Consider the following 27,972-nt stretch of genomic DNA (forward strand, 5'->3'; position numbering starts at 1 on the left):
AATAATGCTTCAGAGGGTGTAATAACAATCTGTTCCAATACTGCTTTTATACAGACAGGGGGTTTGTAATCGAGTAATCAGCAGAGGTTGGGACACCTGTAAGAATAGTTTGCATCAACTTTCAAGGCTTAATTTGCTTACATTGCTGCGGCACAGCTGTAAGTTGTTAACCCATTACTTGTTCCCTGAAGAAGACCTTTTTTTACAATATAACTGTGCAATTTACATTATTTTCCCGTTTTTGCTGACCTAAACTTTTTTTTAAACCTGGAGCAGTTTACTGCTTACCTTTGTACCATTTCAGGTTATTCACTGAACATTAAACTGCGTACATTTCAATAAAAACTGGAAAAATTGAGGTGTTCTGAAACTTTTGACTGGTAGTGTACCTTGTCAACATGTAGACCTTTACAGCCCTTGCACCTTTTTGACCATTTTAGACATTTCTGCCCTTTGGACCTTTTTTGGATCCTTTGTAACCTTTATACTCTTTAAACCTTTACACCCTTTAGACCCTGACAATCCTTTAGAGTCTGAAGACTCTCGAGACTCCTAAGACCCTTTACAACCCAAAGATCCTTTAAAACTCTTAAGACACCGAATACCCTTTAAAGTCCTAAGACACTTCAGACCCCTGAGGCACTTTATAACCCCAATAACCCTAATACCCATAGGACCTTTTCGAACCTTTATAACCATATGACCCTTTAGGATACAAAGAGACTTTTGGAACCTAAGACCCTGCAGACCTATGGACCCCATTAGAAGCCTTAGACCCTATACACCCCATTATACCTTCTGCCTGAGGGCCTTCTGCAGTAACACTTGAGGTCATTATCAGCCATTATCACCAGCCATTATCAAAAGGTACCTTATTGGTAAAACAGCTGTTCACCACCATCTCTTATCTTCCCCCATCCAAAACCTTGATCTTTTCTACCCCCGCTAATTCACCCCAGATCCACCTTGTTTGAAATTCCAACTTCTTTCCTGGAAGTCCTGGCAGTGTCCATATGTTTTATACCTCTCCCACCCCCCCCCTTCATACATCCTCCCCCCCCCCCCCCAAAGCCCTCACCCTCTCTCAGATCTCTCGATGTCTCCATGTCTCTCGGTCCCTGCTCTCAAATGTTGTGTTTGTGTCCTTCCCCCTCTCTCCCCATCTTGTCTACCGCTCCCGATGTTATATGTTTTATGTGTCGGTTTGTCTTTCTGTGTGATTAATGTTCGCTCTTTCACGAGCCTCGATCTTGTATCCCAAAAAAAAAAAAAAACCTCCTCAGTACCAGGCTAAGAGGGCACAAAATATGAACTGTTAATTAATTTTTTATTTGTTTTTCAGGTTCTGTTCATCTTGGTTGGGGGCATAGCTAAAAGTCCTAAGTGGCATAGAAAAAGTCCCATGGGGCAGAGAAAAAGTCCCATGTGGCAAAGAGACATGTCCTACGTGACAAAGAGAAAAGTCCCACATGACCAGGAGAAAATGGTGTCCATAACAACAATTTCACCCCCATTATAATCAAATGGGATTTTTTCTGATTTTATTATTGACAAACTTCAGGAATCTTTCAAGATATCAGATTGAAACTTACACAGCTTATTTGTATGTATTTGTCATCTATGTGCATAAAATCTGGTCAAAATTAGTCAAAGGTCAAGGTGAAGGCCATCCAAAACATGTTAAACACCTATTAGGTGGCAATCAGAAAATGTGCACACCAAATTTGTTATGCACAACATTCCATCATGCAAAACACTTGATAGGTCAAATTTTCTAAATGACCAAATTGCTGTTCCCATGGCAATTATTGTTTACTTTGATTTTGCAAGTATCATGCTATGCACATCTCTTTGTCTGTTATGAGCAGGATATCTGAAAAAGTTATGGATAGATTCAGACGAAATTTGGTGGACAGGTTGGGTGTCTGCCAATTAAGAATTGCTTCAAATTTGGTGATTTTTTTTTTTTTTTTTTTGTATACTGAATCGAGGCTCGTGAAAGAGCTAACATTTATTTCACAAAAAATCAACCAGACAAACAAAATATACAAAAAGAGGGAGTGGAAGACAAGATGGGGAGAGAAGGGGAAGCACACAACCACAACATTTGAGTATTTTTTTTTTTTTTTTTTTTTTTTTTTTTTGTATACAAGATCGAGGCTCGTGAAAGAGCTAACATTAATCACACAAAAAGACAAACCGACACACAAAACACAAAAAACAAGGGGAGCGGCAGACAAGATGGGGAGAGAGGGGGAAGGACACAAAAGAGAGGGGGAAGAGGGGGAAGGACACAAACACAACATTTGAGAGCAGGGACATCGGGAGGACTTGGGGGGAGGTGGGAGAGGATTAAAACATATGAACACTGCAAGGACTCTGGGGTGAATTACCGGGGGTAGAAAAGATCAAGGTTTTCGATGGGGGACGATAAGAGATGGTGGTGAACAGCTGTTTTAAAGACCTGGAGGGAGGAGTGGGATTGAAGGGAGTGGGGGAGCTTGTTCCAGAGGCGGGAGAAAAGGGGAATGAAAGAGTGAAGGTGAGCAGAGAGCCTAGACTTTGGCAGTTTAACCATAAGAGGGTTGCAGGCAGATCTTGTGCGACCTGAAGGAATATTGGGGGGACAGAGCACAGAGAGAGCTGGGGGAGCAAGGCCGGAGAGGAGTCGGTAGAAGACAGAAAGACCACCAACCTGCCTGCGGTGAGTGAGTGAAAGGCCCTTGGCGTTGACTACATCGCAGGAGATTCTAATGATTCTGAAAGCTTTGGCCTAAACAGCGTGAAGCCGAGCAAGGTGTGAGGCAGGAGCACCAGCCCAGAGGGGGGAACAGTATTCCATTGAGCTGCGGATGAAAGCCTTGTATGTGGTGAGGAGCTCAGGTGTGCCAAGGAAGGACTTCGCACGACGGAGGATGCCCAGTCGGCGACTGGCTTTGGAGGCCAGCTTGGAAATGTGGTTTTCCCAAGAAAGATCATGGCAGATAGTGAGACCCAAAAGCTTGAGCGACAGAACTTCTTTGAGAGGATTGTTGAGAAAGTAGATGGGAGGGTTGTCCAGTCGGTCCTTTCGGAGAGACATTGTAAGAGTGTGAGATTTGTCAGGATTGAAAGACATGTTCCACTTGTTTGACCAGTGTGATTTTGTCCAGGTCTGCAGAGAGTGAGGAGGCTGCAGACTGCCGATCTGAGGGATGAGGAATGGAGCGACAGAGAGTAGAGTCGTCAGCAAAGAGATAGAGAGAATTTTCAAGAGAGTCAGAGAGATCATTGATGAAGACCAGAAAAAGCACAGGGCCCAGAACACTACCTTGGGGAACTCCAGCCTGAACAGGAAGAGGAGATGAGAGAAACCCATTCAGGGCCACACGTTGACTACGACCAGAGAGGAAGTCCGCCAGCCATGCGTGGAGATTTCCATGGATACCAAAGGAGGAGAGTTTGGAGAGCAGAGCAGGGTGCCAGACCGTATCGAAGGCACGTGAAATGTCAAGGGAGACAGCTCTAATTTCCTGTTTGGCGTTGAGGACCTCCATCCATTGTTGAGAAAGCAGAAGCAGCATGTCCAGAGTAGAGTGACCAGGTCTGAAACCAAATTGATGATCAGAGATCAAGCCATTGGAGAAGAGGAAAGATTTAATATCTGAAGCAATGATGGATTCCATGACTTTGCTGATAATTGGGAGAAGGCTGATTGGTCTGTAGTTGCTGGGATCTGTTTTTGCACCTTTTTTGTGCAAAGCGGTGATGTTGGCTGATTTCCAAGCAGATGGCAGATGACCTTGAGCAAAAGAGAGGGTGAAGAGAACAGAAAGATCGAGTGAAAGAGCAGAAGAACATGATTTTAGGACCCGTGGGCTGATGCCGTCAGGACCAGTTGCAGAATCAGAGTCGAGGGTTGACAGAAACTTTTCCACCTTGTCAGGAGGAAAGGACATAGAGTCCAGGAGCAGCTGGGTACGACTGGGTACGGTGGGTACAGAGAGGGATGGGTTTGGGACACAAGATTTAGAGGCAAACACAGAGTTGAGGCATTCAGCTTTTTCACGTGCGGAGTCAGCCGTTAAGCCATTTGAGGTGAGGGAGGGGATGGAGGGGGAACAAACACCAGAAACAGATTTGACCAGATGCCACCAGGATTTGGAAGAGGGAGACAGATAAGAGAGTTCGGTCTTGAGAATGGTGAGATATTGTTTCCTGGCTCTCCTGAGGGTGGACACACACTTGTTTCGGGCTTTGTGAAAGGAAATGAGATTTCCTTCCGTTGGATTTGCTTTCCAGGAGACGAAAGCAAGTTGTTTCAGGGCAACAGCCTCACCACAAGATTCCGTGTACCATGGACGGGAGGAAGGGTATGACAACTGAAGTCGAGATGGTATAAATCTGTGCATGAGAGAGAGCAATTTACTTTGAAAGAATTCCCAGGATGAGTTGATGTCAGAGGCGGTAGAGATGGGAGACCAGTCCAGATGATTGATGGCTGCTTGAAGACCGTGCCAGTTGGCCTGAGTGAAATGCCAGACTCGTCGACGCTGAGGAGGCTCTCTGAGAATGGTCAGAGAGATGTCCACTTTGACAAGCACATGATCAGATGAGCCGATTGGAGCAGAAGAAGAGCAGCAGACATTTTCAGGGAAGTTTGTCATAACCAAATCCAGAAGAGAAGATGCTCCGTTGACTGAGATCCGGGTCGGGAAATTGACAGATTGTGTCAGTCCCAGTGAGTCGCAGAAGTCCTTTGCTGAAGAGCCATGGCTGGTGAGAGAGGTACCCACACCCAGCCAACTGGCATGGTGACAATTGAAATCACCACATATGAGGAAGAGAGAGTTGGGATGGGTAGATAGAAGTTGGTCCATATTATCAGACAGTGAGATGTAGATGGAGTCATCGCTGATTGGTGGACGGTACAACACACATATGAACAAAAGGTGGGAGCGAAGGGGAAGCCGTAGCCAAAGGTATGCCTGGGGGTGAGGTGGAGAGAGGGCAGTGGAGGGCGAGTGAGGAAGAGAGTTTTTTATAAAGATAGCAACCCCACCTCCAGGACGAGGCTCAGGTCTATCATACCGGAGGAGGGAGTAACCTGGGAGAGATACCAAGGCATCAGAGACATCATGAAGGAGGAAAGTTTCTGTTAAGCAGATCACATCTGGTTTGTCAGAAGCAACCTGTATGGAGAGGTCAGTCAAGTTTGAGCGAAGGCCCCGGATGTTTGAGGTCCATACCGTTAATGAAGTATAAAACACAAGGGGACCGAAATTAGCGGGGGTAGAAAAGATCAAGGTTTTGGATGGGGGAGGATAAGAGATGGTGGTGAACAGCTGTTTTAAAGACCTGGAGGGTGGAGTGGGATTGAAGAGAGTGAGGGAGTTTGTTCCAGAGGCGGGAGAAAAGAGGAATGAAGGAGTGAAGGTGAGCAGAAAGTCTTGATTTTGGCAAGATCCGCTTACAAGATATTTTTCTATTTTTACCTCCCCCGGGTTATTTTTTCATCCCTGTGCGTTTGTTTGTCTGTCTGTGAGCAGGATATCTCGAAACTTTATGGACGGATTCAGCCGAAATTTGGTGGGCAGGTAGTGTGTGCAATAAGGATGAATGGATTAGATCTTGGTGAAGATCCGTGTCTGGAGCGTATAATTTTTTAAAGTGATTCTTCACCATTGAGCGTTCGGACCAAAAACAATATATAGCACAATATCTCAAAAGGTTATAGACAGATTAGGACAAAACTTAGTGGACAGGTTTGGTGTCTGCCAAGGTCGAATTCATTCAATTTTGGTGAAGATCCAGATACGAGAGTTTTCTATTTTTTGTTTGTGCGTTTTTCTGTTTGTCTTTCTGTGAGCAGGATATCTCAAAACGTTATGGAGGAGTTCGGATGAAACTTGGTGGATGAGTTGGATAGATGACAAGTACAAGCTGCAAGCAAGTACACCACCAAAGGTGGATGGAGGTTATGTTTTCATCCCTGTCTGTGTGTTTGTTTGTGAATAAGATATCTCAAAAAGTTGTGGATGGATTCGGACGAAATTTGGCAGAGAGGTAGCGTATGTGACAACGACGAAATGATTCGATTTTGGTGAAGTTCCGGATCCGATTAGTAGAATTTTTAAAAGTGATTCTTCACCATTGGGAGATGGGGCCAAAAACGATATATAGCAGGATATCTCAAAAAGTTGTGGACGGATGATTTTGATTAAATGTGATTCTCTATTGTGATTTTCTGGTCTACTCTGGGATAGAAAACGTAAACTGTTCACCTGGCGGAGGTTTGTTCTCTACTGAGTGCCTTTCTAGTTTTATAATGTATTACAACTGGGATGGGGGATTGGGGGAGGTGAATCAAAATCTATGGTCACATAATTTACAATACTTCAGGAATTTCAAGAGTAACCATATTTTATATTTCACTGCAATTTTATCCTTGAAGCATTTTTTTTCATTGAAATGTGCTTGGGAGGGAAAGGAAATTTAGAGCCAAATAAAATAAAATTAAAGGGAATTATTTTGCCTTACAGGAATATTCAAGCACATTATGAAAGGCCATTTACATCCTATTCGATTTCATAATGAATTTTAGAGGGCAGGATAACTTTGAAAATGATAACACTCTGCCAGAACTTTTTACAGATACCCAAAATCCTCTATTTTCAACTTTTCCTTGCAGCAAGCATGCTCATGCCCGTCCTTTGGATGACGATCGGAAGGCAGGCCGTTGTGATATGAGGAATGCTTGGCCCTGAACTGCAAACTCAGCACGAGTTAGTAAGTAGGAAAGGACATTGTGACCTCCATTAGTCTAATGATTCAATTACAAATGAACCACCCTGCCACCTGGGATGTTTATTATATTTTGCATGATCTCCATTGAGTGAACAAGCTGTTACCTATGCTATGTAATGAAGAAATGGAAAATAATGGGACTCAATAATTATTACATGCCCCCCTCTAACTTCCATCAAGGAGAGGAGGGTGGGCCAGTTCTTTCACGTTGTGTTCTTTTTCATAAGAACACGCGTGCAGAAAATAAAGGAGGGTTAATAAAAAAAGAAGAAGACTGATCAATTGTTAACTTGTCTTCAGTCTCGAGTGATGAAAGTTTTGGTTTGTTTTCACCCCTGTCTATCTGTCTGTCTGCGAGCAGGATATTTCAAAAAGTTGTACATGGATTCGGATGAAATTTGGTGGACAGGTTGGGTGTGCTACAAGGACGAATCGATGAAATTTTGGTGAAGATCCGAATCTGAGAATTTTTTTATTATAACATTTCTGTTTCACCATTAGGGCCAAAAACTATATATCAAACGATATTTCAAAAAGTTGTGGACGAGTTATGACAAAACTTTGTAGATAAGTTGGTCAGGTGACAAGAACAAGCCGATTCGATTTTGGTTCAGGCTCGAATCGATATCCAGTCTATTAGTGGGATACAAAAAATAAACTGTTCAGCTGGTGGAGGTTTTCGCTCTATTTGAGAATTATGTCATCTGCACCATTTTATTCGTCCCCTACCGGTGTACACCGGAGGCGACTATAGGTTTGCACTCCGTCCCTCCGTCTGTCAATCTGTCAGTCTGTCCGTCTGTCCGTCACGCAAAGAACAGTCTTCCGGACTTTTTTTCTGAACTCTTAATGCTAATGATTTCAAACTTGGCACATGGTTTCCTCATGATAAGTTACAGATCAGGTTCGAACCTCACGACGTTTCGGTCATTTTTGACAAAGTTATGGCACTTTGAACTTTGGGAATTCTGATAATTCTGATGATCCTTAACTCAGTGCCATTTTGAGTTTTAATTTCCTTTAAAAACCAATTTCTCTGCAATAATAGGACCGATTGAGATCAAATTTTCACCATACGAGGGACTCGGTCTGTAGAATATTTTAATGGTAATTATGACGTCACAGGTCACGTGGTTCGGCCGCCATATTGTTTTTCGTGAAAACACGAAAACCCCTTTTTCTCTGCAACTGCCAAACAGATCGAGGCCAAACTTTGCAGGCAGAATCGCATACCCATGACGAACAAAATAGTCAGCGAGCATGACGTCATGCGTCGCATGGTTTCAGAGTTATGACGTTTTTAAGCATGAACCTTTAAAACCGAGCTCCTCCCTCATTTTTGATCCAATCGAGGGGAAACGTCACAGATATGTTCAGCATGTCAGTCTACTAAAATGTCCTTTTGGAATTTGCGATAGGGCACGTGGTTTGGCAGATATCGTTAATTAAACGAAAATATTTTAAAAAATGGATATCTCTTGTTTATTCCAGAGTTCTCCTCAAGCCGCACCGCACGCCCTCAGCCTCGTCTCGCGAACGTCAAAAGCGCGACACAGCGCGCGCTTTCCGGAGGGGCGGAGCTAAGCCGAGCAACATATATATACACATCGATCATTAATCGTGAACCGGAAAATATAATAAATTACTGATATTTAGCGACTCGAAAGGTTCTTTATCAACAACTTATTTTCTCGTGCTTCTGCTGACCTGTCTGCAAGGTGTATAAATCGAAGTCCCGAGTGCGAATCACAGGTGAGCCCGTCCTGAGGTAATTAGCGATTGGGAACGATTCAGAACCTGTGGGTAAATAACCCTTTGGTAATTTCCCCAACAGTTTTCCGGACGACAGACTGCCGGTAGGGGACATGGATTGCAGCGCAATACTCAAGAATGCTTGTTTTATTTATTGTCATCGTTTTGAACTCTGTGAGCTCATTGACTATTTTGCAATTTTGGAGTTCGAGACAATTTGGATTTATACTTTTGTTAAAACTTGCATTTGAGATTTATAAATCGGTTTGTGGGAATCGAATACACATGTCTCAATATTCTACACATTACTGCACATTTAGTGTGTCAAACAGTTTCTTACTCCTCATGCATTTATTTTGTGATCCACATGCAATTCATAAACATTGTGATAAATCACATGAATTTAGCAACCATTATGAAGGTTCACAAAATGTTGTTGGTCATTAATTATCTAAAGAGCTTGCAATTCCATAATGCATGTTGAGTCTGTTTCGAAATGAATTTTTTTTGCTAATCAGTCGATTTATCTGATTCAGAATGGGTAGTCGGTGGTATAGGCAGTGTTTTGTGCCATGGCCCATCTGGAGTAGGGCTGGAGAGAAAGGTAGAGTTCAAAGCTTATATAAATAAATATATGCTCCCTAATTTCGTTGTTTTGCTGCTATTAGCAGGAGGAAAGCTTATTTAATCGTTGGAAGTTATCAAATGGATATTGATATCTTGGCACATTCCTCCATCAAAGGCAAATATTAGGGTTGCAGTTCAAATCCAAGGAGAGGAGACAGAATGCTGAAAAGTATTGACTTTTTCAGATACTGATTCGACTTTGATAATTTGGCATTCTGCCAAATAATTTTCAACCTGACAGTTCAATGGAAAATACCTTTCACCTGCCAACATTCTGGTGCACTCCAGAATTTGGGATTCTGGAAAATCATTTACAACTTGCCAGTCCAACGTAAAATTCAATTTATGGAACCAGACTTGCTGAAAGTGCAGACACATGGCATTTAACCCTGACACACCTGCAGCTTCTGATTGTGTTTCCTGTACCTTCTCTCACGTTCCAGCTACACCACCGGCACATCCCACCATTCATTATGTTCCCTGTACCTGCTCTCACGTTCCAGATACTCCAGCCCCCCACTCCCATGCCGGCACATCCCATCATTCACGCCCATGCTGTACCCTACCACTCCACCAATGCATTTCCCCACCCGCACGCCCCCACCTAACACTCTCTCACATTTACTCCACTCGGTCCTCAACTCAGCTTTCTCCCATCCCACCTCTCATGTGCTTCCCAGAATTTGGGCTCTGACAAATAATTTACAACTTGCTATACCAATTTAAAATTGCATTTATGAAACTGAATGCTAAAAATGCAGATACATATCATAGGGGCTTTCCCTGGCACATATGCAGCCTCTCATCATTTTCCCCATTCCTGCTCTTTTCCTGCACATTCCCCTTGTCCCCCACATGCACGCCCTCCAACCTCCTCTCCAAGACGCGCATGCTCCCCCTCCCATGCCCGTGTGCTACCCTCTCCTACAATGCTCCCCCTCTCCACCATTATTCTCCCCACTCCCGTGCCCATGCTCCTACCCACCACCTACACACTTCCGTATTATGTACCCGCATGCCACTCACCCCTCCCCATGCTCATGCAGCCCCATGCTTCTCAAGCTCTCCATGCTGCCCAAACCTTTGTATTCTCCAATCCCCCACCCCCACGCTCTCCCAGCCCTCTGCCCACATATGCTTCGCTGCCACCATACTTGTGTGCCCCCAGAGTCCTCTGCACGTATTTTTCCCCCAACCCCACTCTCTCAAGCCCACACGGTCTCCAGCATCCCTCCCGCCCATTGCAGTAATGACCAACATTCCATCCAACATCTGCATTTTCCTCTCTGACCATATTCTTGTAAAAGTACAAATCCTTTTGGCTGCTGCTAGAGACCTTCTGTAGGAGATCTTCTTAAGAGACCTTCTGTAGGAGACCTTGTGTAGGAGACCTTCTTTAGAGACCTTCCTAAGAGACCTTCTGAGTGTGCTGCAGAGTGTGCTCATTAGTTCAAGAAAACTGGCAGGGAGTATCATCTGCCTTCTCGAAAAGTCTGCCCATGAAAACTTTCATTAAAAGCTCTTTCTTTCTCCTATTTATTTATTGCATTTTATTTGTGTTACGAATTCCGGGTTTATGGGAATGGCTATTCAGGCCATTTCTTATTAATGTTTATTCTATTAAAGGTTGTTGTGGTTAAAGGGGTAGAAGCGCTCCTGGTAACCACGAGGCCGGAAACGGGATCGCAAACCAGAAGAAAAGAGGAAGACAAGGTCTGGAGAGAAAAGCGGCCATCTTCTTAGACCAGCGGACGCGGGTCAAGTCGCCTTTTACCTGCGGCAGAACGCTGAGTTGGAAAAGCCCGTCTGGCGCGAGGAGTTACCTGCGCGGGGTAATTACCTGTTACGTGTCCGGTTGCCGGGGGTTCCTGGAAGGAACCAAACGTCCGGCACAGTTCGCCTCAACGTCTACGAGAACGAGTACGGGTGGTGCCTGGGGCCTGGCGTGCTTGGCGAGCCGTTCACAGCCCAGAGGCCGCGATCACGGGCTCCGACCTCGGTGGCTTGCTGAGAAGGGGTCCGCTGCAGCAGCTGTTCCCGTTACGGGACGTGCCCGTTTGGAGCACGTCAGGAAGAGGTCTGTTCAACCGCCCGCGTGCGGAGATCGAGCTACTGGGGCGCAGGATCGGCGCGAACATCGCCATCCTAGTCGACCTTGTTCGGCCATTGACTTGAGATCGCGATTCGCCGGCGCGAATCGACCTTCACCTGGGTCGGGAGGGGCCCAGAGACATTGTGAGAGACATTGACCATTGAGGGTGCCGTAAGTAGGGGGCAAGGTGGGAATATATAAGATGGCCATCTTATAAGTATTGTAGGAATGCATATGGAGGGTTGAAGTATTGTGTTGTTGATGATTCTACTCAGGGGTGAATATATTGTTGATTGATCCGGATCCTTGGTGTGGTTTCCTTATTGATTTGGATTGTTTCCTTCGTTGGTCCACTGGAGGGTTTACTTGGTATTGATTGCGTTACGAAAGCGTATAAATCATATATCTTTCTGGCGGGGTTCCTCTCAAGGTCCGGGGGTCACCGAGACCAGGTGGTCACAGGGAGGACCACGTAACAGAATTGGGGGCTCGTCCAATTGAATCCGGGATATAAAATTGTATAAAATAATTAAATTAATTTTTTATTAATTAAAATTAATTAATTAATTATTAATTGGTAAAATTATAAGATTCCCTGAATTTAGTCTGGTAAATTGTGGTGAAGTCTTGGGTGAAGGTTAACAGGTGTTAACGATAGTCACCATGGCGTTTGTTGCACAGAACTTTGCGGTAACCCCTAGTGAGGCACAGTTCCGAGCGTTACTAAAATCGGACCTCTTGAAATTGGCCAAACATTTTAACTTGGAGGTCCGAACTAATTTGAGGAAGGCAGAGTTGCAGACCACGGTGATACAGTCTATGGTGGGATTAGGAACATGGGACGAGTTAGCCTGGGAGTGGCTACCCAAAGAACCAGAAGACGTTGGGCTCCGAAAACTGGAGTTGCAATTGCGGAGCCAGGAACGGATCAAAGAAGAAGAAAGGAAAGCAGAAAAGGAAAGATCAGAAGAGGAAAGGAAAGCAGAAGAGAGGAGAGAAGAGAAACAAGCAGAGGAAAGGAGAGTGGAACGAGAACTCCAGGAAAGGTTAGAAGGGAGAAAAGCAGAGGAGAGGAGAGCTGCAAGGGAACTCGAAGCAGAGGAGAGAAAAGCCGAAAGGGAGTTAAAGGAACGTGACATGGCGCTTCAGCAAGAAATTAAAATCAAGGAGCTGGATTTAATGAGAGAACGGGGAGAGGTACCACCCTTGCTGACTGGGCCGACACCTAGCCAGAACACCTGGGATGTGGGCAGACATGTGAGGCTGGTTCCACCCTTCAGTGAAAAGGAAGTCGCTAAATTTTTTCCACACTTTGAGAAAGTGGCTCGACAGTTAAACTGGCTGGAGGAGTCCTGGACCATACTAGTGCAAAGTGTGCTGGTGGGTAAAGCTCAAGATATTTATTCGGCGCTACCAATGGACCAATGTGCAGATTATGAGGTATTGAAGAAGCACATTCTCAAAGCCTATGAGTTGGTTCCTGAAGCTTACCGGCAAAAATTCAGGAATGCCAGGAAGAGGGAGAGTGAGACCCATGTGGAGTTTGCCAGAGTGAAAGAAAACATGTTTGATCGGTGGTGTGAGTCAAAAGGAGTTGGGAAAGACTTCGAAGCATTGCGTGACTTGATCCTGGTGGAGGAATTTCAACAGTGTGTCCACGAGGACATCAAAGTGTACCTGCAGGAAAAGAAAGTACCAAAGTTGTGGGACGCAGCCACCATGGCAGATGATTATGCCTTAACACACCGGATAGGGGTCCACAAACCTAACTCCTCGCCTAGACTTCAGCAGGGGAGTTATGGAACACCCGGTGTGGAGACCGACAATACATGGCGGCGGCCTCGAGGTGATTATGGGGATAACTCTGATACCCCAACTGCTCGAAATCAGGGGGCTACGGGCCCAAGACAAACTTATTTTCCGGGGGGCCCGAGGCAGACCACGAGTTTTTCCTCCGGGCCTACTTGCGCTTTTTGCAAGAAACCTGGACATGTGATGTCCCAATGTTATGCCCTGAAAAAGGAAAATCAGGAGCGGAGTTCGACTAGTACGACTCCAAATGCAATGGCCATTGTGAGAAATCGCCATCAAAAGGGTTACCAACCATTTATTTCAGAGGGGTTTGTGTCACTGGATGGAGCCTCGTCTAACCGGAGACCGGTTAGGATATTGAGGGACACAGGAGCACATCAATCTTTAATGCTTGAAGGCATTTTGTCATGGTCCGAGGAGACGGCAACGGGGGATAGTGTTCGTTTACAGGGGATCGGTGGCGGTGTTAGTGCTCCATTTCATGTCATCCATTTGGAGTCCGATTTGGTGTCAGGACCGTTCACCGTCGGTTTACAAGCCACGCTTCCTGTAGAGGGTGTATCTGTGGTTATCGGGAATAATTTGGCCGGGGGTCAAGTTTATGGTAACCCGAGGGTTGTAAAGAGCCCAGCAGGGAAAATAACACCACATCAGCTCGGGATGGCGACAAAAGTACCAAGTTATTTGTAGGGGGACTGAACTTCAAAACAGAGGAAGAAGTTCTGACCTCTGTCTTCAACAGATTTGGGCCGCTGGTGGAAGTGCGGTTGGTAAGAGACAGGGAAACGCAACAGTCAAGAGGGTTCGGCTTTGTCACGTTTGCAAGCACAAAAGACGCCAGAGAGGCAGAGAAGAATTGGAATGGCAAGGATTTGGAGGGTCGGACCATAACAGTAGGGAAGGCATTTCGTAGGCGTCGAGAGGTCTACAGGAGAGGACAACTGGGCGGTAGTTTTGGTGGTGGCCGCAATCAATATTATTATGGAGGCTCCCAGAGTTACGGCAGCTCCCGAAGGATGGATTGTCAAAGTAGTGGCCGAGAAGGAGACCGCTATTCATGTGACTACAGTGACAAGCGGTCCCACCATAATTATTATGGAAGTTCGGAAAAGTTGAAGCACTGAATGCGGCAGAGCCGCCGAGCCAAGATTCCTACACGGATTAACCGTGAACTAAGGCGTTCATGAACTAAGAACGTTCCTAAAGGCGTCCATGTAGTGAACTTTCATGCACGGACTAACCGTGAACTCCACGTTCCTCAAGGCGTCCATGTAGTGAATACTCTGCTTGGCCTCCCGGAAAAAGTGCTATCGAGTTGCTTAACTTTGGATCTTTGATCAACCCCTTAACCTTCATTCACAAGAAACTGACAGTCAAAGTCAGAGGGTCATGAGATGGAGTTTGGCTTGGCAGGAGTCCAACGGGAAATTGAACATGTAAAGGGCAGGGACAATGTTGTTGCTGGTGCTTTGTCCAGAGTGAATTACCTTTGAAAATCTCTGGGGGTTTTGTGAAATTTTGTTGCTTTATTTTTGAGATGTGATAATTGTTGCCTGGGGGAACTGATGATTTGGGGTGTGAGTTATCTTGTTTGTTTATCAAAGTTGGCCTGCAAAGAAAGTTTTCGCAGTGTTCAAACTTTCTTTCTTGAAGGGGGGGGAGTGTTACGAATTCCGGGTTTATGGGAATGGCTATTCAGGTCATTTCTTATTAATGTTTATTCTATTAAAGGTTGTTGTGGTTAAAGGGGTAGAAGCGCTCCTGGTAACCACGAGACCGGAAACGGGATCGTAAACCGGAAGAAAAGAGGAAGACAAGGTCTGGAGAGAAAAGCGGCCATCTTCTTAGACCAGCGGACGCGGGTCAAGTCGCCTTTTACCTGCGGCAGAACGCTGAGTTGGAAAAGCCCGTCTGGCGCGAGGGGTTACCTGCGCGGGGTAATTACCGGTTACGTGTCCGGTTGTCGGGGGTTCCTGAAAGGAACCAAACGTCCGGCACAGTTCGCCTCAACGTCTACGAGAACGAGTACGGGGGCGCCTGGGGCCTCGCGCGCTTGGCGAGCCGTTCACAGCCCAGAGGCCGCGATCACGGGCTCCGACCTCGGTGGCTTGCCGAGAAGGGGTCCGCTGCAGCAGCTGTTCCCGTTATGGGACGTGCCCGTTTGGAGCACGTCAGGAAGAGGTCTGTTCAACCGCCCGCGTGCGGAGATTGAGCTACTGGGGCGCAGGGTCGGCGCGAACATCGCCATCCTAGTCGACCTTGTTCGGCCATTGACTTGAGATCGCGATTCGCCGGCGCGAATCGACCTTCACCTGGGTCGGGAGGGGCCCAGAGACATTGTGAGAGACATTGACCATTGAGGGTGCCGTAAGTAGGGGGCAAGGTGGGAATATATAAGATGGCCATCTTAGAAGTATTGTAGGAATGCATATGGAGGGTTGAAGTATTGTGTTGTTGATGATTCTACTCAGGGGTGAATATATTGTTGATTGATCCGGATCCTTGGTGTGGTTTCCTTATTGATTTGGATTGTTTCCTTCGTTGGTCCACTGGAGGGTTTACTTGGTATTGATTGCGTTACGAAAGCGTATAAATCATATATCTTTCTGGCGGGGTTCCTCTCAAGGTCCGGGGGTCACCGAGACCAGGTGGTCACAGGGAGGACCACGTAACATTTGCAACTGTTAAATCTTTCCTCTCGGCCCTCGAACACTCAATCCTGTGCCAAGACAGTTCCAATACAGCGGATTGTTCCTCCATCATGAAGGCTAGGGCTAACCAGTCAGATTGTAACCTGAGATCATTCTGCAAGGATCGTCACAAATGTGCATGCCCACTCCAGGTAAGCAAGAAAACGTAATCTTGCAAATCATTTTGCTGCTCTAACAAAGGTATACCAATTGAAAGTCACTTGCGAGGTGATTCATGTCCTATCATCACCTGCAAGGTCTTTCAGAGTTATTACGCTCCCACGTGAAGCAAAAAGTGGGGTTAAGCAATTGGTTATCTGTCTCTCGGGTCTATCTTTCTGTCTGTCCACAAACTTTGGTTTATGATCGAGGAACAACTCAATTTCATTTGAATGTTATATTTTGAACATGACTTGGAAAACAAACCTGTGGTTTTGTAGAACGTTGACTCTGAACTCGACCCTCGCGTACACTGAACGGATCTGGACATAACAGACAAGAACGTTACGCAAACCACGCATATGCATGGGGTGGACAACATGGATACAGAGGATGCATGAGGTGGATACGATGGATACAGAAGGAAACTCCAAGGAGGTAAAACTGGAGGGATTTGAAAGGAGGAGGAATTTGGGTGGGTTAATGCTGGAGAAAAGATCATGACTTTGGATTGGGGATGATCTGAGATGGTTGTGAGCTGCTGTTTTGAAGACCAGGAGGGAAGTATGAGATTGAAGCAGATGCGGAAGTTGGTTCCACAGGCAGAAGGAGAGGATCGATCAAATGAATGGAGGTGAGCAGTGATCCTGAATTTAGAAGGGAGTTGATGGTGGACCGTGTGAACCCTGCAGAAAAATGGAGGGGGATAAAGCTCGGAAATAACAGAGGGTACAAGTTCAGAAAGGAGGCGGGAGAAGACAGAGAGACCACAGACTTGTCTGAGATGGTGAAGTGATAAACCCATAGACTCAGCTTCAGAGTGGGAGTTTACAATAATCTTGAAGGCCTTGTTTTCCACAAGCAAGTTAAAAAACAAGAGTGCTTTTTAGACCACGACCACAAGTTTTTAGGCTTTCTGACAAGCAAATATGCGTATTATGTCTGCAAATACCAGGCTGCGGAGTATGTCAGATTCCAAACTCATATGAGTAAGACTAGTAAGGCAGTCATGATGCATGATGCATGAGTTTTTTAGCAGCTTCATTTTTGAGAATTTGAGAAGGTCTTCATATTTGAGGTTCGCCACTACAGTTGGCGATCATCAAGGTTATGTATATTTTTAATGCAGTCGCAGTGTTAGGGAAAGTGGCCTCGGCCTACTTGTGTATGACAAGCCTGTAAATAAACGGTTCCAGTCTGCAGACTTTCTGCTTGTGATCCACAAAGGTAAGAACAAATGACGAACACTGAATCAACTCGTAGCCAAAGTTTTAGTCCAGGTCAGGTGAGTAGAACTGTCCCAGCTTAGTTGCAGCCGTGGTAATTGACTTGGCGTTCATCGAAGGCAAATCCATGAAAACACCGAAGCAATCTGAAACATCCTTGTATGCAGCAAAACATGTCTGAAGCATGTGAGCAATGCGTCGGTGCAGGGAATGAAGGCTTTTGTACGGAATGCGTACATCGGATCAGCTTCTGCAGCGCGCTGTAGTAGAGTGGATCTCCACTGACGTTGCCACGATTTACGTCCTTCTTCTCAGCAGAGTACTCATTAGTGCCAGACAGGTGCCAACCAGCTTCTTCAAAGTCGTCGAAACAATCTCGCTGTTTTCACACCAGAATGACTATTCTATCGACTTCAACACACAAACTGCAGCATTCAGGTTGAACTGACCAGACTGCAGTGTTTTTCTGCTCTGACTGAAGCGCTGTAGCACGATATTCCACAATTCAGTGAAAATTCCAGTTTCCAGCTTGTTCATCTGGTCATGTAGTCCATATGCTTTCCAGTGACAATCGACAGTTTCAACACTGTCTTTTGAATTAGAAAGCAACATATCCATGAATTCATTTTAGCCTTAGACGACAGCACCAACTGCGTCTACATGACAGGACCAGAGAGTATCACTAAACTTCATTGGCATCGACACAGGCATGTCTCCCAGCTTATCTGTGAGCTTCTTGTACCTAGCAGGTGATGCTGTAAATAAAATGGATAGTGCCTGCACCATATCGAAGAACCACACTGCGTTGCTGCTTCATTGCATATGGCTTCCCCTTCCTCGACAACTACGTTGAGAGAATGTCCAAAGCAAGGAAGAAATATCACAAACTCATTCACCTGAAGTATTCTGCTTTGCATGCCCTGATACAGTCCAGACATATTGCTTGCATTGCCACAGGACTGCTTACGATAGTCATGGATGTTGATACCGATTTCATATACAGACTTGGCATTTAATATGGAATATATTTTTTTTTCTTGACTTGGGTTTACTTTCTTAACTCAGTATATCAATCTGGTGAGTTTCTTTTACACTTTGGTGATGTATTTGTTAAAAGAACCATGTCACTGATTGTCTGTCGCAGCAAGAAGTCAACAACAGGATTATATCACAGGTGGCGTGACAAAATGTACGGACAGGTGCATTTGACGATTGGCTTCACAGTCGAGTATACAATGGTTGTTGCGTTCTGTATTAGTGGAAAACAACTGCTGCACGTCTCCAAAAGTTATTGCCGCTTCCTCTGGAGATGGTCCGTCAACTTGACAATGCTGTTTGTCATGGAGTGGTGGCTTTACGAAATTACAGCATGAAAGAGCGGGCTATTGCTCGGCCGTATGGCATCACTCAAGGTCAGGTGTCAAAGACCCTGAAACGAAATGCTCAGAGGGGTGTCCCTACTCCAATACCAAGGCCAGGACGTCCCCGCAGAACCACAAGGGGGGATGATCGCCAGCTGCACCGGTTAGTCCGCAATGGCCGTACCAAGTCAGCTAATCGGCTTTGGGCTGAGTGGCAGCAACTGACAAATGTGCCTGTATCCAGAAGGCGAGTCAACCAACGACTGGTTCAAGCAGGCTATCGTGCCAGGCGTCCCCTGAGAAAGCCACGCCTGACCAGACAACACTGCCAGCACCGATTGCTGTGGGCCAGAAAGCACCGTCAATGGCAGCCAGGACACTGGAATCATGTGATCTTCAGTGACGAGTCTAGATTTCTGGTCTATCGTCAAGATGGCCGCGTCCGATTGCGCAGACAAGTGCATGAAGCCAACAACAAAGATTGTATAGTGCCAAGAGTCCAGCTGGAGGTGGTGGGGTGACCGTTTGGGCTGCTTTTCATGCAGGGGGCAAAACTGACCTGGTTGTTCTGAATGGAAACCTGAACCAGTTCAAGTACAGGGCCATTCTGGAAGAAACATTGCTTCCATTTGCTCGTGCAGCCTTTCGAGGAAACTTTGTCTTCCAAGATGACAATGCACGGCCTCATCGTGCTCGCATGATCCAACACTTTCTTGCTGACCGTGGTGTAGAGCACATGGAGTGGCCTGCCATGTCCCTGGATATGAATCCGATAGAGAACTTGTGGGTAGAATTAACGCGTCAAATCGACCACTTGGACCAGCAGCGACCTCTGTGCGTGAATTGCAGCAGGCTATTGTCACTGCATGGCAAGCGATTCCTGTCCAAACCTTGGCAAATCTCGTGAACAGCATGCCTCAACGTGTACGTGCTCTCCTGAATGCTCGTGGGGGTTACACGAAGTACTGAACTGTAATTTTACTGTCGGTAATCCCAGTCGTAATTTAACTTTTGTTTTTGTTAAAAAAAATTTTGGCTAATGTGCAAAATAAAGAGATACTTCTGGAAAACGTACAGAAGTTTAACACAGTACTGTCCATGAATTGAGTTCGATATCAGTTTACATCACTTTCAGGGATCAATTTATTTGTTTCGAAATGTCAAATGTGGTTTTTGTTTCTTTTCAAGGTCACATTAACAAAATCTAGAATAATTTCAACATAATTCCAATGAACTTTTGGTTCTAAGACATCTTGAAAAGTAAGTTCACCCCCACAAAAAAAATATTCCATATTAAATGCCAAGTCTGTATGTACGACTGGAATACGTGAGCCATGTCGATTCCCTTGTGGTCTGTATGCTCTAAGAATGTGAGGAAGCACTCGACATGCTCTGATCCTTCGAGGTAGTGTATCATGACGATTTGAGTTAGCTGGTCAAAGTACGGATTATCCTCGGACGTGTCGACCATCATTGTACGGCAGATAGGTGAAATATTTGGGAGAATTGTGCCTTTGATGATACAAGCACGAGAGTTGGCAAACAGTTAGAGTATGCCCTAAGGAAGATATTTGGCTATAGGGCCATCACAGAGTTGTCCTGTGACAACAATGGCGGCCATTCTTCAAAAAAGGACAAATCTGCGATGGCCCTGTAGCCAAATATCTTTCTTAGGACATACTCTAACTGTGTGCCAACTCTCGTGCTTGTATCATCAAAGGCACAATTCCTGCACCTATCTGCCATACTATCACAGATTAGTATTTTCGATGCATTGATGCGATGAACGATAACTTCCAAAACCTTTCTGTCTATAATTTCTAGCAGTTATTTGCAAATTCCTGACGATAGGTAGTTGGTGTGTCCTGTGCCCTTGTTCCCATGCGTTTTAATGTGCTGCACCATAGATGGATCCTCATCTGCAATGAGCTCTAACAATCCCAGGTAGTTGCCATTATGCAGAGATCCAACAGTCTGATCATCAACTCTGAACTCTAGACTGCGCTCAGCCAAGAACAAGATGACAATTCACCAATGATGCAGCACCTTCACACAATAGCTCCTCAACTCCTCATGCTGCTCTTGTACAGTGTAGCATAATTGAGGCGACCAACAGCATCTGCACATTGTGTAGCTAAGCACCACGCAACCCTGGCCTAGTGACCTCTCGTCTTCTGAAAGCTGTTTGGTAGCATGCTTCCATTCATTGAAACCGTCACCAGATAGTGCGGATTGCACTGGAAGCAGTAGTCTACCAGTGGTAGTCGAGTAGCACAGCCACTTCCACTCGATGTTCTCGCCTTTGGTCGATTTTCGAAGGAACGTGTTGGTTGTGCAATGGTGATCATCACGCAATGATGCTGCAAAGCCGTCCAATCACAGCTGCTCGATTACTTCCCTTTCTGGCCCAGCACTCACATATGTTGTCCGTATCTGGACTAAGCCAAGCACCGATGTCACTGAGCAGACCAGGATGCGCAACAACAACGAGATCATTTGTATCCATCTCCATCCAAGCTTCATCTGACTCTGTATCGTGGTCTGTGCTTCTCAATTCGTTTTCGATGTCCGCCATGCCCCTGTCTGTACCTTGGATCGACCGGCTCGTGCTGCCCATCCTCAGCATGCCTTCCACATTGCCCATTTGGGTGCTTGAATAATGCAGTGATTGGCCTCTATTGTGACAATACCAATTGGTCAAACACTATTGCTCATCTTCTTTCTTTTTCCACTCATTGTGACCGCTTGGATAATTTTGTTTCATAGCGTTCACTGTAACAAAAGGAAGAATTGGCGATTTTTTTTCTTCTTTCACACGTTCCCTCTCCAGCATGGGGCCCTTGGCACCTGCCCCAAATGACCCACAGACAAATCCAAAGTTTACAGTACCATGTGTAACGATTGTGGTAAACAGTACATGGTTGAGACTGATAAAGATGCGCGAAAGGGCAGTGAGACTGGAACATCCAGAGAATGGTACCATTGCATGCCATTAGGTGGAAACAAAACGTAATGTGAATGGATTTTCAGAGAGAACCTAAAAAATGTTGAAAATGATCCACATAGACGATGGAGATTTGCTTTGTAAGCTTGCCATACTAAATTGGCACAGGTCTAGGTAAATCACCAGAATAATCTTCAAAAACCTTATAATCCTACTCATTAGAAGAATACGGGAAACACGGACATCCAAGTGGCCCAAATGTGCAGAGATAATGTAAATTTGTGGCCATTAAAATTGAATTTTTGTTACAACCCTTTGCCAGAATTGTGTCTTATGAGATGGAGAAACTTCTGTGTGCAGAACATGTGAAGGTACGAGTACATATCCGGTAACCTTTTCCATTATACATGTGTATATATATATATAAAATCTACAAACCAGACACTTTCAAACACTCTACAAACCAGACAACACACTGTCTTTTCTTGTGGGGATGTCATTTACAGTAAATATGACCACGTGTTACAGGAGACCCCTGGAAACAAAAAAGGAGTTGATGCAACTTTGAGAAACTCTTACATGCAACATGCTGCACCCCGTTTCATTACTTTTTGACACCCTGTATAATTTTCCAATCAGTCTAACTGGTAAAAAAAAAAGATGAATGAAATGATAGCTTTTCATACTTTTAAATGTCAAAATGATTACTTAGCAAGTCGTGCAATTCCAAAAATGCAATTCCAATGTCAGAATGAGATTAGTTGCAAACTTCTTTATTAAGCTGGATTATTTCGACTATTTCCACGGGCTTGAGGGCTTTCTGCCACATCCGTATGGTTTGATAGACCAGCAATCATCATGGCCCAGGAGCAAAAACAGCCAAGTGGTTTTGCTTTCTTGTGACTGATCACTAAATACATGTCATGGGATTCTAACACCAACTAACCAATTGGCTCTTTGCACATGTATGTATCCATGAGTCATGGAAAACCATGGACATACCAGTTGTATCGAAAACACAATTTTGTGTTTTATTGCATGACAACTTCTACACAAAATATACTGGACATTCTCGTAAAGGGAACGCAATTAAATGCAGTTCAGGTTAACCCTAATATTTAAATCATGGTGATATGCATCAAACAACTTAAGGAATCCCATTCAGCGAGGTTGTAAAATTCCCAACTTCATCATGTATGGAAATTATAACACTGATACATATGACAAAGTCACATACAGGATGGGGAGTTCGGAGCAAAATCTTACCTGGGCTGCAGTCTAGCCTTTTTACGATGTTCTCATTCTAAAATACGAAGTCATATGAATGATGTTCTCATTCATAAATATATATAAATTAAAATATTAAGCCTGGTGTTGGCTTAGCGGTTAGGGTGCAGGCTTGGGATCCTATGATCCTGGGTTCGAATCCCGGTCGATCGCTGAATTAACGCCAGGGGGGTTGACTCAGCCTGTCATCCTTCCGAGGTCGGCAAATTGAGTACCAGCTTGCTGGGATGAATGATCCTGGTGTGTACCCCGGCTTAGAATAGGTACACCGTATCCCTGCGCATCGTAAGAGCGTGACCAAGGGTTGGCGTCAGGAAGGGCATCCGGCCATAAAAACATTGCCTCAAACAGGGAACCATGATTGTCATGGGGCCCACAAGGCTAACCCCCGCTCTAGCAGGGAAAATGGCCTTAAAACGATCATTCATTCATTCATTCTAAAATATTCTTGAAGTGTGAGTCTCTTCAATTTAAGGGGCAAACAATTGATTTCACAGCTCACAGACCATGCCAATTTCCTAGAAAGCCATGATGTACCCATCTCCTACAGTTGATCACCACTTGGATTATATTAACTACCTTAACAAAGTGGAAGCACCAGTCACAGCTCCTTCCACTGCTATGCAAACACTGGGGTGGTAAGATGGAAGGAGAGAGCAACCAACTCATACCATCTTCTTCTCGCTCCTATATATTGAAGTTGCTCTGCCGCCTGATCCTCCTCTAGCTAATGGAACATTACTTCTTCATGGGACCGGTGTTGAGAAAGCACAAGTTTACTGTAATGGGAAACTAGGTGAGTCTGATGTTTTGGGCATTACCCTTTGCTGGAGCAAAAAAAGCTTTTGAGACATTTGAATCCGCCTTTTTTTCTCTGATGAAAGACCTGAAAAGGGAAAGACTTTTCCTGAAAAGTTAGCCTCACCATGTTTCCTATGGTAGTAAACTTGTGCTTTCTCCTATCATGTTTGTAAAACTCCATTATTACATTCTCTTCTAACACAACCCATCTGTAGTTTTTACCAAGACTATTATTCCTCTAAATGACTTCCATTTCACCCATGTATGGGGTCAGAGCATTGAAATGCACCTGCTTCGACTTTTCTGTGCCAATGGAAAGTTTCATCAAAACCAAGCTCTCATTCACCCCTGTTCCTGACAAGGTCACCATCTGCTTTAAACATGAGCTTCCAAACAGCTTCAAGGGAATTTCAAAATGGCACCATGCCATAAAGTCTGAGATTAAACAATTACTTAAGCCTACTGACCAGTTCTTGCACATCATCTTTTCTTTCACCTCTGAGCAGGGTCAGGTCTCCACCTGCTTTAATGGGTCCCCACCTGCTTCAAGGGGATTTCCAAATCGCCTCCTAACAGCATTTCAGATGGACAAAAATCCTTCGGAAGTGAGAAGAAAAATTCAAACTTTCAAATACTCTGTCTGATCGCCAACTCATTCAGTCAAACCTTTGCGAACGGTTCAATAATTCTGATTGATTATAATTAGTCTCGAGGCCGAGTTGTATTGTTTGTACCAGTTAGTTGGGCAAAATCTTACGGATACCAATTTGTTTCTTTGGTTACACTTACACAATCAAATGAACAATTAAAATGACACCAATATTAGCCCAATTATTTTTTTTTGTTCAACGCTCCTTTCCTATTCCATGTCCAGATGCTGCAAGACTTCGACGTCCGGTGATGACGAGCGCTGAAAGGGAGTACTCAGTTTTCACTCCGTTTTTTTGTTTTTGTTTTTTTTTGTATACAAGATCGAGGCTCGTGAAAGAGCTAACATTAATCACACAAAAAGACAAACCGACACACAAAACACAAAAAACAAGGGGAGCGGCAGACAAGATGGGGAGAGAGGGGGAAGGACACAAAAGAGAGGGGGAAGAGGGGGAAGGACACAAACACAACATTTGAGAGCAGGGACATCGGGAGGACTTGGGGGGAGGTGGGAGAGGAATAAAACATATGAACACTGCAAGGACTCTGGGGTGAATTACCGGGGGTAGAAAAGATCAAGGTTATTGATGGGGGAAGATAAGAGATGGTGGTGAACATCTGTTTTAAAGACCTGGAGGGAGGAGTGGGATTGAAGGGAGTGGGGGAGTTTGTTCCAGAGGTGGGAGAAAAGGGGAATGAAAGAGTGAAGGTGAGCAGAGAGCCTAGACTTTGGCAGTTTAACCATAAGAGGGTTGCAGGCAGATCTTGTGCGACCTGAAGGAATATTGGGGGGACAGAGCACAGAGAGAGCTGGGGGAGCAAGGCCGGAGAGGAGTCGGTAGAAGACAGAAAGACCACCAACCTGCCTGCGGTGAGTGAGTCAAAGGCCCTCGGTGTTGACTACATCGCAGGAGATTCCAATGATTCTGAAAGCTTTGGCCTCAACAGCGTGAAGCCGAGCAAGGTGTGAGGCAGGAGCACCAGCCCAGAGGGGGGAACAGTATTCCATTGAGCTGCGGATGAAAGCCTTGTATGTGGTGAGGAGCTCAGGTGTGCCAAGGAAGGACTTTGCACGACGGAGGATGCCCAGTCGGCGACTGGCTTTGGAGGCCAGCTTGGAAATGTGGTTTTCCCAAGAAAGATCATGGCAGATAGTGAGACCCAAAAGCTTGAGCGACAGAACTTCTTTGAGAGGATTGTTGAGAAAGTAGATGGGAGGGTTGTCCAGTCGGTCCTTTCGGAGAGACATTGTAAGAGTGTGAGATTTGTCAGGATTGAAAGACATGTTCCACTTGTTTGACCAGTCTGTGATTTTGTCCAGGTCTGCAGAGAGTGAGGAGGCTGCAGACTGCCGATCTGAGGGATGAGGAATGGAGCGACAGAGAGTAGAGTCGTCAGCAAAGAGATAGAGAGGATTTTCAAGAGAGTCAGAGAGATCATTGATGAAGACCAGAAAAAGCACAGGGCCCAGAACACTACCTTGGGGAACTCCAGCCTGAACAGGAAGAGGAGATGAGAGAAACCCATTCAGGGCCACACGTTGACTACGACCAGAGAGGAAGTCCGCCAACCATGCGTGGAGATTTCCATGGATACCAAAGGAGGAGAGTTTGGTGAGCAGAGCAGGGTGCCAGACCGTATCGAAGGCACGTGAAATGTCAAGGGAGACCGCTCTAATTTCCTGTTTGGCATTGAGGACCTCCATCCATTGTTGAGAAAGCAGAAGCAGCATGTCCAGAGTAGAGTGACCAGGTCTGAAACCAAATTGATGATCAGAGATCAAGCCATTGGAGAAGAGGAAAGATTTAATATCTGAAGCAATGATGGATTCCATGACTTTGCTGATAATTGGGAGAAGGCTGATTGGTCTGTAGTTGCTGGGATCTGTTTTTGCACCTTTTTTGTGCAAACCGGTGATGTTGGCTGATTTCCAAGCAGATGGCAGATGACCTTGAGCAAAAGAGAGGGTGAAGAGAACAAAAAGAGGGAGTGAAAGAGCAGAAGAACATGATTTTAGGACCCGTGGGCTGATGCCGTCAGGACCAGTTGCAGAATCAGAGTCGAGGGTTGACAGAAACTATTCCACCTTGTCAGGAGGAAAGGACACAGAGTCCAGGAGCAGCTGGGTACGACTGGGTACGGTGGGTACAGAGAGGGATGGGTTTGGGACACAAGATTTAGAGGCAAACACAGAGTTTGTTTGTTTGTCCGGGCGATATCTCAGCCATCCTTTGAGCTCGGAAGTTGAAATTTGGCCTCAATAGTGCGCACGTGCTTTGGCAAAAATGGTATTTTTTTTTATTTAAAAAATTAATCAATCAGTTTATTAATGACTTAATTATTATCGATTAATTAAGTACTTATCTATTTCGTTTCTCATCTGGGCAATATCTCAGGCACCTTTTGAGCGAGGAAGCTGATAATTTGGACAAAACGGTGATCAATGATTTGGCTGTAAAGGATATTTTTGACTTATTGATTAATCAATTAATCAATTAATTAATTATTTTTTTGATGAATTAATCATTTAATTAATTTTAAAATAAGTTACAGCTTCATATGGCACTGGTGGTTTACGTATGCCAATTGATTAAGAAATTAATTATTTTATGATAATTATCTATTTATTTTAATGACGCAATCAATAATAATAATAATAATAATACATTTATTTTATATAGCGCTTTTCAAGAAGCCCAAAGACGCTTTAAATCAATCAATTATTGCATATCTCTCCCTATCAATACCTTCTCTATGTGCTGCATGCAAGCATTGCCGGGCACCGATGGCACCCTGGCAATGCCGCGCGTTGGGGAATATGCTATTTATTTATTTGGCATGAGGGTGGTGTACTTTGAATGTATCTGTACTTTTTTTCTATTTTGTCAAGGGCAAAATGTCTGTGGCTGTTGTTAATCATTCTTAGCAGCATTGGTATGGTATGTCCTATACTGATATCACCTGCATGGCTTCTGCTCTTTCACAGCCCGACTAGAGGCATAATAGTTAAACTCGTTACATCATTCTTTAATAAGTTTCCAAAATTATGCTTTCCTTTCTCTTCTGCTAATTTGTATCTTTATTTTTCTTTTTATTATTTCTTCTTTTTTTGTATACAAAGTCGAGGCTCATGTAAGAGCTAACACTCTTACATCTTTAACCACATCCCTAAGTCTGGTCAAAAGCAGTCTTCCTTTATGTATACCAAGGGGCATACTTGCTGCCATCTAATATCATTCTCAATAACTACCAATAACCTTTTACACTCTCACCTCCTTGTATGTTTGTCTCTTCATGTTTATGTCACGACAATGTCAACCTGCCCTCCCCATCCTTTCTTCCACGGTCAGCTGTGTTTGCTTTCTCCCCATCATTTTTTTTGTCACTATGCAAACCTTTCAGCTTGGTCCTACAGTTAGTTGAAGAGCTCGACAAAAACAATGCATTCTGCACTGAACTGACTGTTTGTTTATCATTATCGTTGGACATTCAAATTTGACCAATTTCTGTAATTGGCTGAGACTTCCTGTACTTTTGACAACAATAGAGAAATCAAATGTAGAGAAGAGTGAAAATGTATAAATCCTGACAACTTGTATTATCAGCTGCAGACATTCCTGAAATGGATAAATAAGAGATGTGTATTTGAAATAAGTGTTATATTGGTAAGCATCTTTTGGTACAGTGGCATTGATGGTTGTAGACATTGTAAATGAGCAATATATTAAACTCTATCATATCTCAGGCCGATGAATTGATAATTAGCAGTGTGTAAATAATTGAA

The sequence above is a fragment of the Myxine glutinosa genome, chromosome 8, assembly GCF_964187855.1.
Source record: "Myxine glutinosa chromosome 8, kmMyxGlut1.1, whole genome shotgun sequence".
NCBI lineage: Eukaryota > Metazoa > Chordata > Myxini > Myxiniformes > Myxinidae > Myxine > Myxine glutinosa.